The sequence below is a fragment of the Dryobates pubescens genome, chromosome 23 (assembly GCF_014839835.1).
Source record: "Dryobates pubescens isolate bDryPub1 chromosome 23, bDryPub1.pri, whole genome shotgun sequence".
In the NCBI taxonomy this organism is placed as follows: domain Eukaryota; kingdom Metazoa; phylum Chordata; class Aves; order Piciformes; family Picidae; genus Dryobates; species Dryobates pubescens.
In genome coordinates this window covers 4,964,298-4,977,843 of record NC_071634.1, presented here as the reverse complement: position 1 = coordinate 4,977,843, position 13,546 = coordinate 4,964,298, and the positions used below count along the sequence as shown (strand labels likewise).

General features: G+C 50.2%; 1 protein-coding gene across 1 annotated transcript in view; it reads left to right on the top strand.

Annotated features, from left to right (window-relative positions):
- SMOX (spermine oxidase) overlaps positions 1 to 13,546 on the top strand; it is a 76,985-nt gene that overhangs the window by 23,913 nt on the left and 39,526 nt on the right. The gene's annotated exons all lie outside the window — the stretch shown is intronic.

Here is a 13,546-nt window from a genome sequence, read left to right as displayed (position 1 = left end):
ATGGCCGCAGTCATTTGGAGTTTACTGGCTTGTTACCTCCTCTGCCTGCCACACAGCTCAGGCCTGCTGTGGGTATCTCCTGCTGTACACTGATTCCCCTTTGTCTGAGGGCATTAATGGGAGCGCTGCTTTTGGCACAGCGAGGTGCTAAGGGCTGCTGTCTGTGTGCTGAGGCTGAGGGCCTGAAAGGAGGGAGCGTGACGTGCTGAATAAATGAGCTCCCCTCTAAACACACTGCAATTGTGCTGTATTTTTAGCAACTTATGGATAGGATTGTCATTCTTTCACCCTCAAGTCACATGGGAAGGCCCTGGAAGAGCAGATAAATCACAAGTGTCCCAGTTCCCAGTGTCTGCTGCTCACCACATGACAAGGCTCCTTGCTCTGTGGAATCAAATAAATCTCTCAGATCTGAAAATCTCTCTTTTCTTCCTCAGCCTGTGCCACTGAGGTTTTCTGAGCCACGTTTTATCTTCATTCTGTGAGGCTGTTTGACATGCAGTGTCCTCCGGAGGAGCAGTGTGGAGTCAACTGCCCTTTGTCTCAGTCAAATGCCCTGACTGTCAGAGGAGAAATGGTTTGGAGTTCAAGTGTGTCTGGAGTAATTAAAGGCTCCTTGCAGGTGCCCTTTTCACAAGGGCTTGTAGTGATAGGATGAGAGGGAACAGCTTTAAGCTTGAGGGGGGGGAAGATTTAGCTCCACTGAAACCTTCCAGTGGCTTTCCAATACGTCAAGGGGGCTACAGGAGACCCAGGCAGAGACCTTTTACAAGGGCTTGTTGTGACAGCACAAGGGGCAGTGGCTTTGAGCTGCAAGAGGGGAGATTTAGACCTGAGATTAGGAAGAAATTCTTGGCAGTGAAGGTGGGGAGACACTGGAAGAGGTTGCCTGGGGTGGTTGTGGATGCCTCCTCTTTAGAGGTACTCAAGGCCGGGTTGGATGTTGCCTTTGGCAACCTGGGCTAGTTGAAGGCGTCCCTGTCCATGGCAGGGCGTTGGAACTGGGTGATCTTTAAGGTCTCTTCCAAGCCAAACCATTCTATGATAATCCATCATCAGAGTGCATCCCATGGCACTCCAGCCTGCAGTTCCTGCAGGTCACTTGAAGCACAAGGTGGCAACTGGAGGAGGTTTTCTGTTGAATTCCCCAAGCAAAATTTCATCCTTGGGCTTTGCTTTGAATTTTGCAGCAAGGTGGGAGCAAAGCTGAAGGTGTCCTTGTCATGTTTTAGGTTTTGTCTTTGTCCTCTCCCACCCTTCTCTGTCTTGTTTTTCATGAACTGTTTCTGCTCTCTGCTGTTTTGGTCTGTCCAGCACCCAGGAGGGCAGACACTTGGCAGGGTGAGTTGTTCCTGCTGCTTTACAGCAGGGCTGTGTTCCTGTATAGGAGGTTTTTGGTAGCAGCCATTAACCTCCTCTGGGCATCTCTGGATGACCTGAATGCAGACAGCATTGCATTAAGAATCACCATGGCCATTAAACCATGTCCTGAAGTGCCATGTCCACATGTTTCTTGAACACCTCCAAGGGTGGGGACTCTACCATTGCCCTGGGCAGCCTGGTTCAGGCCTTGACAACCCTTTCTGGGAAGAAATTGTTCCTCATGTCCAACCTAAACCTCCCCTGGGACAACTTGAGGCCTGTTCCTGTTGTCCTATTGCTTGTGGCTTGGGAGAAGATGCCAAACCCTACCTCACTCCAACCTCCTTTCAGGGAGTTGCAGAGCCAGAAGGTGTCCCCTCAGCCTCCTTTTCTCAAGGCTGAGCAACCCCAGCTCCCCCAACTGCTCCTCACCAGCCCTGTTCTCCAGACCCTTCACTAGCTTTGTTGCTCTTCTCTGGAGACACTGCATCACCTCAATGTCCTTCATGGACTGAGGGGCCCAAAGCTGCACCCAGTATTTGAGTACTTCTAATTCTGGATCCCATCCTTTGGTGTCTGTTGCATTTAATGATTTTCCCTCTGGCTGGAGTGGTGTAGATGTGGTAAGTGCTCAGGGATGGCTGAAAAACAAAGATCCCCTGTGGGTGTTGCTTTCAAACAGAGAAGAAATGGTGCTATTTAGGGAGCTGGGCTGCTATTTCAGGGCAGTTTGTTAGGTCTGGGTTCTGAGAAGTGGTGAGAAAAAGTAATTGCTACGGACTAGCCTGGCTCTTATGGTGTGTCCTGAGATGATCCTCCTGTACACATCGAGCTGGAGCCAGTCCTGAGCCTCTCTCCGTGCAGATTCATTCCCTGTCTCACCCTCCCTGTGCCTCCCTCTGGTTGGGAGGAGAAGAAAAGATTCCTGCTGGAGCTTTGCTCTGAAGCTTGCTGCAGTGAATTTTAAACCCCCGGGGCAGGGAGAATTCCCGAGTGCACCATGGACACCAGTGTTTATTTGACTGAGACCCCATTGTGTGCCATTGAGTTGTGCAAACATGGGCGAGTTTCCTAGTTAATTAAGGTGCTTTTATCAATTAAGTTGCCCAAACAATTGCAGAGGGCAGGAGGGGAGTGAAGATAAGATCTCCTGAGTACGCAGATGGGGTAGGGTCCAGCTCTCTTTGGCAGCTGGAATCGGAGCGCTGCAGGAAGCCTGTCTGCACCATTGTTCTGATCTGTTTGACCAGTGGTTTTAGTCTGTAACCTCATCTTTGCCTGGAGTTTTCTGTCTGTCCTTCCTTTCACAGTCCTCAAACACCAGACTTGGCTTTCAGGAGAAGCTTAGCTGTGGCAGCTATCTCCCAGTGCTGAACACGGAGCTGAAAGTAAGGGGAAGGTTCCCAGCACAGGGGCAAGCAGGGCTTGGCAAGCTTGTGGAGGCATGGGGAAAGGCAGGCTGGGTTGGGGCTGGTTGTTGCTTGTCCTGGTTAGCTCAAACTTCTCTGCTGCTGAGCTGTGAACCTACTGAGCATTCTAAGGGTCACAGCTAAACTGCTTCTTGCTGCACTGGGGTAGGTTCTGACCAGCTCAGTGTTGAGAAGTCCCTGATGGTCTGGAGGATGTGGAAACAGAGAATGCTTTGGGATGGAAGGGAGCTTTGAAGGTCATCCAGTGCAACCCCTCTGCAGCTATCAGGGACATCTACAACAAAAGCAGGTTGCTCAGAGTCCCAACCAGCCTGACTTGAGATGTTTCCAGGGTTTTCTGCACAGCTGGTAGAATTTCTTTCATCTGGGTTAAGACAGGAATATGCCATCTGCACAGGCTGAGCACCAGTCTGGTGTCCCTGCTTCCTCCACTTGCTGCAGCATAAGAGTGTTCTGGCAGTTTTGCTGGTGATGGAGTAGATGCTGTGGGATGACTCCTAGGTAGCTGGACCCTTGTTCCTATGTCTGAAACCTCCTGAAATAAAGAAGCTGCTGGTGCCCCATCCAGAGCATGTCCTAGGTCTGCCTTTGGGAGATGCATTGAGCAGAGGATTTGCTGGATTCACTCCTCTGTTGTGCAAGGAACTTGCTGAAGCTGTGCCTTTTGTCACTGCTGTGAAACTCCCTTTAACTGTGTGCTCTGCAAGAGTGTAGCCTCTGGCACATGAACCACAGCATGACTCTGTTCTGATCTTCCCAGCTGCGTGGGCAGGAGGAGCTCCATAGCCCAGACCGTGTGGCGCGGGGCAGGCATTGTCTGGGCTGCAGCCGAGCTCACCAGCTTTGTGAAAGGCTGCAAGAACAAGGGGAAGGAGAAGACTTATGCCTCCAGGACTGGCAAACAAACAACCAGTCTGACCATAGCTGACTCAGCTTACCATCACAGGATGCCCTTGCTGTGTGCTCCTGAAGTCCTGAGAGGTCTTTGACTCTCCGTGTAACTCTCTGAAAGGAGGTGGGACCTCACCTGCACTACTGTGTCCAGCTCTTGGGGCCCCAGCACAAAAGAGACATGGACCTGATAGACTGAGTCCAGAAGAGGGCCCCAAAGATGATCTGAGGGCTGGAGCACCTCTGCTACAAAGACAGGCTGAAAGAATTGGGGCTGTTCAGCCTGGAGAGGAGAAGGCAGCATTTCAATGAAGGGGCCCTACTCAGAGTAGAATTAACCAGGTTGGAAAAGACCTTCCAGGTCATTGAGTCCAACCTATCACCCAACACCATCTAATCAACTAAACCATGGCAGTCTCTCAACTAAACTCAGCCAGTCTCTCTGTCATTGAGATGTAACAGGCTGCCCAGGGAGGTGGTTGAGTCCCCATCCCTGGAGATGTTCAAGAAATGTGTGGAAGTATCACTCTGGGACATGGTTTAATGGCTGTGGTGGTGGTGGGTTAATGGTTGGACTCTGTGTGCTCACAGGCACACAGTTCTGCATGATGGTAGACCCCTGAGGTGCAAAGGCCAGAAAATCAGAGTCACTGAATGGTTTGGGTTGGAAGGGACCTTAAAGATTGGAAGTAGATAGTTCCAACCCCCCTGCCACGGGCAGGGACATCTTTCACTAGAAGAGGTTGCTCAAGGCCCTGTCGAACGTGGCCTTGCAAAGTGTTGTCTTGCAAATGTGCCCTGGCCGTCTGCATTATGCAGGCAGGAGCATTCCCAGCCCCACATTCCCTGTCTTCTGCTGGCACTGGAGTGGAAGTGTGTGAGAGATCTGATCCTGATTTACGAGCTCCAAGCAATATCCTCTCTGTCTTGAAGGAAAAGTGTTTCAGCAGCTGATGAGTGGCACTGCTAAAAATAGCCATTTCTGAGCTGAATTGCTGCAGCTTCTGGTTGTGGTCTCACAATTGAGCTTTTGTCTCTGCTTGGGTTGATTTCATCCCTCGGTGTCAAGTGCTGCCTGTTTGTAAACACTCTCAGAGCGCGATGACAAACCTGCAGTAAATCCACTTGTGTGTGTAGGGCCCCTTCATGTGTTGACAGTAGCCTGAATAGCTGCACTTCAAACAATGAGAGAATCCTGGTGTGTTTATTTCTGGGGCTGCCTTGCAGCCTTTCAGCTGGAATCCAGCCTGGTTGTTTGCATCTCACTTCCACACGCACACAAGGTTGCTTAGGCTTCTGATTAGGGATGAGGTTTAACTGGGGCTGTTCAGCCTGGAGAAGAGAAGGCGCCAGGGAGACCTTAGGGCAGCCTTCCAGTGCCTGAAGGAGACCTGCAGGAAAGCTGGGGAGGGACTTTTTACAAGGGTTTGTAGTGATAGGACTAGGGGCAATGCCTTTGAGCTGGAAGAGGAGAGAGATAGACTGGGGATTAGGAAGAAATTTGTTCCAGTGAGGGTGGGGAGACACTGGAACAGGTTGCCCAGGGAGGTTGTGGATAATACTAATACTACTACTACTAATAATAATAACAACAATAACAATAATACTAAATGGATGCTCCCTCCCTGCAGGTGTTCAAGGCCAGGCTGAATGAGGAACCTTGAGCGACCTTGGATAGTGTGCGGTGTCCCTGCCCATGGCACTGGGGTTGGAACTGGATGATCTTTAAGGTCCCTTCCAACCCAACCCATTCTATGGATCTGTGACTTTCCATCAATTAAAACACCTGAAGGGAATGAAATGCTCCTGGTAAATTTGTAGGCAGCTCACACCTGGCTGTGCTGGCGTTGACGATTCAGTTGTCACCCTCCAGACAAGCTGTTACACTTGTCACTGTGGCAGTTCAACACTCCACAGGAGGACCAAGCAATTCAGGGAAAATTGTGTGCTTAGGAAAGAAAATTGGCTGCTCAGAATAGCAAGTGGAAGTGCAGCCACTGGCTGCCTCTTCTGGAGGTGCATTTCCATTTTAGCTGTCTGAAGCTATCTCTGGATCAGCAAGCGTGTGGTGGTAGCAGGGAGTGAGCCGTGCAGTGAGTCAGTGCTGAGGTCCCAGGGTCTGTGAGTGTGTGTCCCTGGAGGCTTCAGCTGGACTTGCTTTACACCACCCCATAATCATAGAAGCACAGAGTTGTTTAGGTCAGAAAAGACTTTTAAGGTCACGGAGTCCAACCTTTAACCCAGCACTGCCAGCTCACCACTAGACCATGTCCCTCAGCACCACATCTACACAGCCTCCAAATCCCTCCAGGGCTGGGGACTCCACCACTGTCCTGGGCAGCCTGGGCCAGGCCTTGACAATCCTTTTGGGGAAGAAACTTTCCCAAGGCACAACTTGAGGCCATTTCCTCTTGTCCTAACATTTGTTACTAGGGAGAAGAGACCAAGCCTCACCTGACTTAAACCTCCTGTCAGGTAGTTGTAGAGAGCAGGGTTCCCCTTCAGCCTCCTTTTCTCTAGGCTGAGCAACTCCAGTTCCCTCAGCTGCTCCTCACAAGGCTTGTTCTCTAGACCCTTGACCAGCTTTGTTGATTTTCTTTGGACCTGCTCCAGCTCCTCAATATCCTCCTTGTAGTGAGGGGCCCAAAACTGACCCCAGTGCAGCCTCCCCAGTGCCAGGTAGAATAGAATAGAATTAACCAGGTTGGAAAAGACCTTTGAGATCATCGAGTCCAACCTATCACCCAACACCATCTAATCAACTAACCCATGGCACCAAGCACCCCATCCAGTCTCCTCCTAAACACCTCTAGTGATGGTGACTCCACCACCTCCCTGGGCAGCACATTCCAATGGCTAACAACTCTCTCTGGGAAGAACTTCTTCCTAATATCCAACCTGAACCTCCATGGCACAGCTTGAGACTGTGTCCTCTTGTTCTGGTGCTGGTTGCCTGGGAGAGTGACCAACCCCCACCTGGCTACAACCTCTCTTCAGGTAGTTGTAGACAGCAAGAAGGTCTCCCCTGAGCCTCCTCCCCTCCAGGCTAAGCAACCCCAGCTCCCTCAGCCTCTCCTCACAGGGCTGTGCTCCAGACCCCTCCCCAGCTTTGTTGTCCTTCTCTGGACACCTTCCAGCAACTCAACATCTTTCCTGTGCTAGTTATTGCTGAGAGAGGGCAGGACGCTGTTTGCCTTCTTGGCCACCTGGGCCCAGTGAATGAAGAATAATGAATGTCTGAGTGGCTGGGGTGCCTTATTGACTCTCTTGGAGTACATCTCCTAGTCTAGCTTCACCTACAAGGTGTGAATTCAGTTGGCTGCTTCCATAGCACTGCAGAGCATGCATGGAATCAGTGGAAGTGGAGGGGCTAAGGCCACTCCAGATCTAACTCCTGATCCTATGTGAACTGCTAATGTAAGAGCACTGGGAAAGGTGAGGTGATTGTTTTGAACTGGTCTGTAAGCTTCCTTTCAGATGGTCCATCTTAAGATGGGTGTGCCAGAGATCAGCAGAAGGGATCACTGCCCCTGATGTTCACATCACCTGTACAGTAGCAGACAGCTGATACAAGTTGGACATCCCAGGAATGAGATGGGAGGAGATAAGTCCCACCTGGGATGGCCCTGACCCTGGGGGGCAAAAAAAGGGAGTAATCACAGAATTGTTTGGATTGAAAGAGACCATCTAGTTCCAACTAGGACCGGAAGAAATCATCTAGTTCCTACCCCCATGCCATGGGCAGGGACATCTCCCACTAGACCAGGTTGCTCCAAGCCCCATCCAACCTGGCCTTGAACACTTCCAGGGATCTGACATCCACAGTTTCTCTGGGCAACCTGCCTCACCATCCTCACAGAGAAGAATTTCTCCCTTCTATCTAATCTAAGTCTCCCTTCTTGCTGTGTGATGAGAAGTCTGCATGGAGAGCAAGGTCACTTTTATTTTAAGACTTACCAATCCTGGTGGGGAAAAAGAGAAAGAAAGGAACAAAGAACCCTCAACCACCCCCCAGCCAAGCTTTCAAGCACACAAGCCTTGTTTGCAGCCTTGCTGAAGCCTTTGTGTCACCACAGCTCTGGCCAGTGCTACCACAGGAGTATTTGGGTGAGCTAAGAATAGCAGATTTCCTTGAGAAATGTGGTTGTTTATTTTGGGCTTGTCTTCTTCAATTGTTGGAGCCTTGGTGACCTTTTTTATCTGAAGGGTGCTAGAAGAATAGCCTGGTCAGAGAGCATTGTTGTGATGGGGAGGGCAGCTCACAACTGCCCTAATTCTCTGCCTTCTTCTTTGTGACCTGCAAGCTTTTGCTGGCAAAATGGGATGAAAAGTGGTCATGCCCCTGAGCTTGGGTGCTATTGCTGCTGGATTGAAGGTGGAGAAGGCCAGAGGAACATCTCCAGTCCTGCTGTTTCTGGGTTGCCATTGTCCAGGAGGTCATTGCAAAGGGAACCCAGTTTCACTTCTGGCCCTGTTAGATTAAAAGCCACTAAACTGAGCTGCTTGAGAAGGGAGGTGCAGGGCCAGTGACTGACAAGGCCAAAGAGATTATAGAATCACAGAATGGTTTGGGTCAGAAGGGACCTTTAAAGGTCATCTAGTCCAAACCCTTTGCAGTCAGCAGGGATATCTGCAACTAGTGCAGGTTGCTCAGAGCCCCAGGCATCCTGGACTGGCTGCAGGGATGGGACATCTACCACCTCTCTAGGCAGCTTGGGCCAGTGTCTTACCACCCTCATGGTAATGTAGTTGCTTCACTCATCCTCAGGAGAAGGTGATAGGAAAAAACCACACACATTTCTTTGTTAAAAGACTATTGTCCTGCACTGGCAAAACCAGAGAAGTGATGCTTCATTTATTGGATGTTTTTCTAACTAGAATGTTGTCCTTCATCTCTGTGTGGTGTGGTTGTGTGAGTCTGAGGACAGGGCACAGAATGACCATCATAGAATGGTTTGGGTTGGAAGGAACCTCCAAAGGTCATCTAGTCCAACCCTACTGCAGTCACAAGGGACATCTTCCACTAGATCAGGTTTCTCAGAGTCTTATTGAGCCTCATCTCCAGGGATGGGGCCTCAGCTACCTCCCTGGGCAACCTCTGACTGGTGAGGGTTTAACCTGCAGCTGCCAAAGGGAAGGAAACTGGGATGCCACATTCTTGTTTATCTCAACCCATTCTGAAAATCCACTTCCAGGGGGGGTTAAGATGAACAAACCACTCATGTCCCAGATGATGAAATCCCACAAGGGAAATGAATCAGCACCAAACCCAAGCAGACCCATCTCACCAGCTGCTATAGGGAAGGAGCTTTGCAGCCTCCACCTTGCTGTGCCCTCCAGATCTTTGCTGTTTCAAGTGGAACAGGAAAGAAATGGTTCACCACAGAACAGAGCCATTAAGGTTGGAGGAGACCTCTGAGATCATTGAGTCCAACTATCAGCCCAACACCACCATGCCCACCAAACCATGTCCCTAAGTGCTATGTCCCCACGTGCCACAGGCCCCCCTGGGCAGCCTGTTCCAGTCCCTGACCACTCTTGCAGCCAACAAATTGTACCTAATCTCCAACCTAAACCTCCCCTGGGGCAACTTGAAGCCATTTCCTCTTGTCCTAAAGTGTCCACTGCTCAGGTTCTGAGGCCACCCATGTGTCCAAGACATCTTGAAAGAGGGCAGTTTCAAAGAGATGTTCCTTTGCTTCTTGGCTGTGTCATCCTTATTGCTTTAGTGTGCATGACCTAAACTGGGCCAGCTGGAGGGTAGGAATGCTGCTCTGGGCCAATCTCTGCTCCAAACTGGGACACTGTCTACTGGGCCAGCGAATTATTGATTCTATGATTCTCTTGGTGCTGGGTGACACGTTGGACTTGACAATCTTTGAGGGCTTTTCCAACCTTATTAATTCTATGATTCTATGATTCAGAGTGTGGTGCTGCTTTTGACTCCAGCTTGCTCAGGAGTAAGTCCAGTGCCTGGCCTGGCTGCTCACACCTCTTCCTGCTTGTGACCACGAGTCGTGACTTGTCACGTACCGGAAAGCGTCAGATGCTTGACGTGCTTGACTGCAGCTTGGGAAGAACTCTCCAAACAGCAGTGTGTGGTGGCAAACCTCTGCTAGCTGAGATCTGTTGGACAGGAGATGAAAGCAGGGAGATGATTGATGTCGTTGCAGGTAGAAGTGTGGAGCGTGGCTGCAGCCAGAGTTGGCTCAGCGTCGCCTGCTCTGTTACGTGGTGGCAGTTCACAGTATCACAGTCTCACAGTATAACTAAGGTTGGAAGAGACCCCAAGGATCATCAAGTCCAACCTGTCCCAACAGACCTCACAACTAGACCATGGCACCAAGTGCCACGTCCAATCTCCCCTTGAACACCTCCAGGGACGGTGACTCCACCACCTCCCTGGGCAGCACATTCCAATGACGAATGACTCGCTCGGTGAAGAACTTTTTCCTCACCTCGAGTCTAAACCTCCCCTGGCACAGCTTGAGACTGTGTCCCCTTGTTCTGGTGCTGGTTGCCTGGGAGAAGAGACCAACCCCTTCCTGTCTACAACCACCTTTCAGTTGGAACAGGCTGCGCTGGCAGAAGCAGAGCGCTGTGCTAATCTTCTCTTGCAGGTGAGCCCAGGTAGGGTGGATCGAGCTGAAGCTCTTCCAGTTGAAAACAAACTGGAACAGCTGCCAAGAGCTTTGGTAGGACCATGTTGCTTTTCATACCACTGCTTGAATCACTACTGACTGCATGCTGGTGTCACCTCTCTTATAGAGAGCAGTAGGCACTTGCTCAACATCCATAAATGTTTTAAGACTCTGGAGAGGAAGTGACTCCAAGTAAAACCACTCTTGCTTTGGCCTTCATTACTTGCTCTAGACTTCATTAGCACACCTGATCTTATCCAGCAGTGCCTTAAGCACAAAAGTTTGACTCTTCTCCTGGTGAAGCAAGAGAGGAACAGGAGTCTTTGGCACCAGACAGGCGTTGAATGAGTTGAGGAAGAGCTCAGGAGTAGTCAGCAGCCTGGCAAGAGGCAGAGGCAGCACACTAACTCAATGGGAAGCATTGGGTAGGCCAGGAACCATACATGTGCTTTATCTCCCAGTCACTGGGCAGCACCTGATCCAAGGGCTGGTGAATCCAGGGCTGTGTGTTCATCCATTGCGTGTCAGGACTGATGCCTTCTTAGGCCTCGTGGAACATGTTTCTCTGTACTCTCTTCCTTTGTGCTCTTGAGGGCACCTGTGACCCTATCCAGAACCAGATGTCATTGACATTTGTCTGTAAAGACATCCAACATTGGATGAACCTGGAGAACAGGTCTGGTGAGGAGCAGCTGAGCAAACTGGAGTTGTTTAGTCTGGAGAAAAGAAGGCTTAAGGGAGACCACCTCACTCTAAAACTTCCTGAAAGGAGGTTGGAGCCAGGTGGGGGTTGGTCTCTCTCCCACAAATGATAGGATGAAACAAAATTAGTCTCAAGTTGCCCCAGGGGAGGTTTAGGTTGGACATTAGGGACAATGTCTTCACTGAAAGGGGATATTAGAAGAAACTTCTTGACTGAAAGAGTTCTCCAAGACTGGCACAACCTTCCCAGGGAGCTGGTTGAATCCCCATCCCTGGAGGTGTTTCAAAGAGGCAGAGATGTGGCGCTGAGGGACATGGTTTAGCACCAGCCTTAGCAGAGCTAGAGAATGGTTGGATTGATGATCTTAAAGGACCTTTCCAAGCAAAACAATTCTGTGATTCCATGATTCCATATATTGCTGATCCCTGATTAAGGTTTAAACTTAACCATGGACTCAGGCTGTGTACTAAAATAAGATGGTGGGATCTGGTTTAGTGTTGACCCTTCGGTGTGGGGTTGAAGGTTGGACTGGATGATCTTGAAGGTCTCTTCCAACCAAAAAGATTCTGTGAGGGCTTGGGGCACACACAGGTAGAAAGATGGCTTCTAGGAGTTTGCAAAGCAGATCAGCATACAGCCTGGAGGAGCAGCTGAATGCCTTGGGTGGGTGGAGGTAGAATGGGACTAGTCAGGGCTGGTAGGAGTTTAAACCTTTCTTCATCACAGAAGTTTGAACCTCTCCTCATCAAAGACTTGGGGCTCATCTTGCTGTGGCAGGACGGGCTTGGCTCCGGGGGCCGCACCATGTGGCAGTGAATTTGCTTGGCCCTTGTCATCCTTTCATCAGATGGGAAGCATTTTTCTGTCTGCAGCCCTTCTGTAATTAGTGGCGTGATATCTGATCTGCGTGCTTGGAGCTAAAGCCTCTTCACCTAGCCCCACAGTTACGCGATGCGAAGCTTGTGCTTTGCGGTTGCCACAGAGGCAAAGCGCGGCTCTCTGGCGGTGCCGCGGAGCGCGGCGGCGCTGGGCACGGCGGCTCGCTGCTGCTTTCTGCTTTCAAGGCTTGACCGCAAAATTGCCACTTGGAGACGAGGCTTTGAAAACCCTTGGACTTCTCTGGAAATAATCAACGTGGTACACGAGGGTGGAGGTTCCTGGAGTTCCCACTGCTGCTGCTTCAGGCCAAAAAGTCATTGCATCCCAGTTTGACCTCAGACATCCTTGCTATCCCACTTGGGAGGCTGGGTCTAGTTCACAAGTTTTCTTTCTTTCCTGCTGGGCTTTTTCTTTTTAAGACTTCCTGAGGATTTTTAAGTGCAGAGAAACTTGAGCTGAGTTCCCTCAACATGTTCCTTTGCCTTTTTTCCCCCCTCCCATAGGTTCCTTAGTTTAAAAATCCTGAAGCTCTCTTTCTGCAGAGAAGTTCAAGCTGAGTTCCCTCAACACATTGCCTTGCATTTTTCCATGGACTCCTTAGAGATCTTGAGGGGTTTTAACTACAGAGAAGTTCAAGCTGGGTTTCCTCAACAGTCTTCTCTGCTTTCTTCCACAGATTCCTTCAAAAGAGACCTTGAGGGTTTTTAACTGCAGAGAAGCTCATGCGGAGTTCCCTCAGCAAGCTTCTCCGCCTTCTTCCATAGGTTCCTTGGAGAGCTTGAGGGGGTTTAACTGCAGAGAAGCTCATGTGGAGTTCCCACACCAAGCTTCTCTGCCTTCTTCCATAGGTTCCTTAGAGAGCTTGAGGGGGTTTAACTGCAGAGAAGGTCCAGCTGAGTTCCCTCAGCAAGCTTCTCTGCCTTCTTCCATAGGTTCCTTAGAGAGCTTGAGGGGGTTTAACTGCAGAGAAGGTCCAGCTGAGTTCCCTCACCAAGCTTCTCTGCCTTCTTCCATAGGTTCCTTAGAGAGCTTGAGGGGGTTTAACTGCAGAGAAGGTCCAGCTGAGTTCCCTCACCAAGCTTCTCTGCCTTCTTCCATAGGTTCCTTAGAGAGCTTGAGGGGGTTTAACTGCAGAGAAGGTCCAGCTGAGTTCCCTCAGCAAGCTTCTCTGCTTTCTCCCATAGATTCCTTAGAAAGAGAGCTTGAGGATTTTTAACTGCAGAGGAGAAGCTTGAGCTGAGTTCCCTCAACAAGCTTCACTGCTTGCTTCTATAGATTCCATAGAGAGCTTGAGGGTTTTTAAGTTCAGAGAAGCTGTTCAAGCTGAGTTTCCTCAGTAAGCTTCTCTGCTTTCTTCCATTGATTCCTTATAGAGCTTGAGGGAATTTTGACTGTGGAGAAGTTCAGGATGAGTTCCCTCACTCAGCTTCATGGAACCAAAGAATTGTTAGGGCTGGAAGGGACCTCAAGGATCATCCAGTTCCAACCCCTCTGCCATGGCCAGGGACACTTCACAGTGGATCAGATTGCTCACAGCCACATCCAGCCTGGCCTTCAAATCCTGCAGGGATGAGGCTTCCACTACCTCCCTGGGCAACCTGTTCCAATCTCTCACCACCCTCATGGTGAAGAAGTTCTTC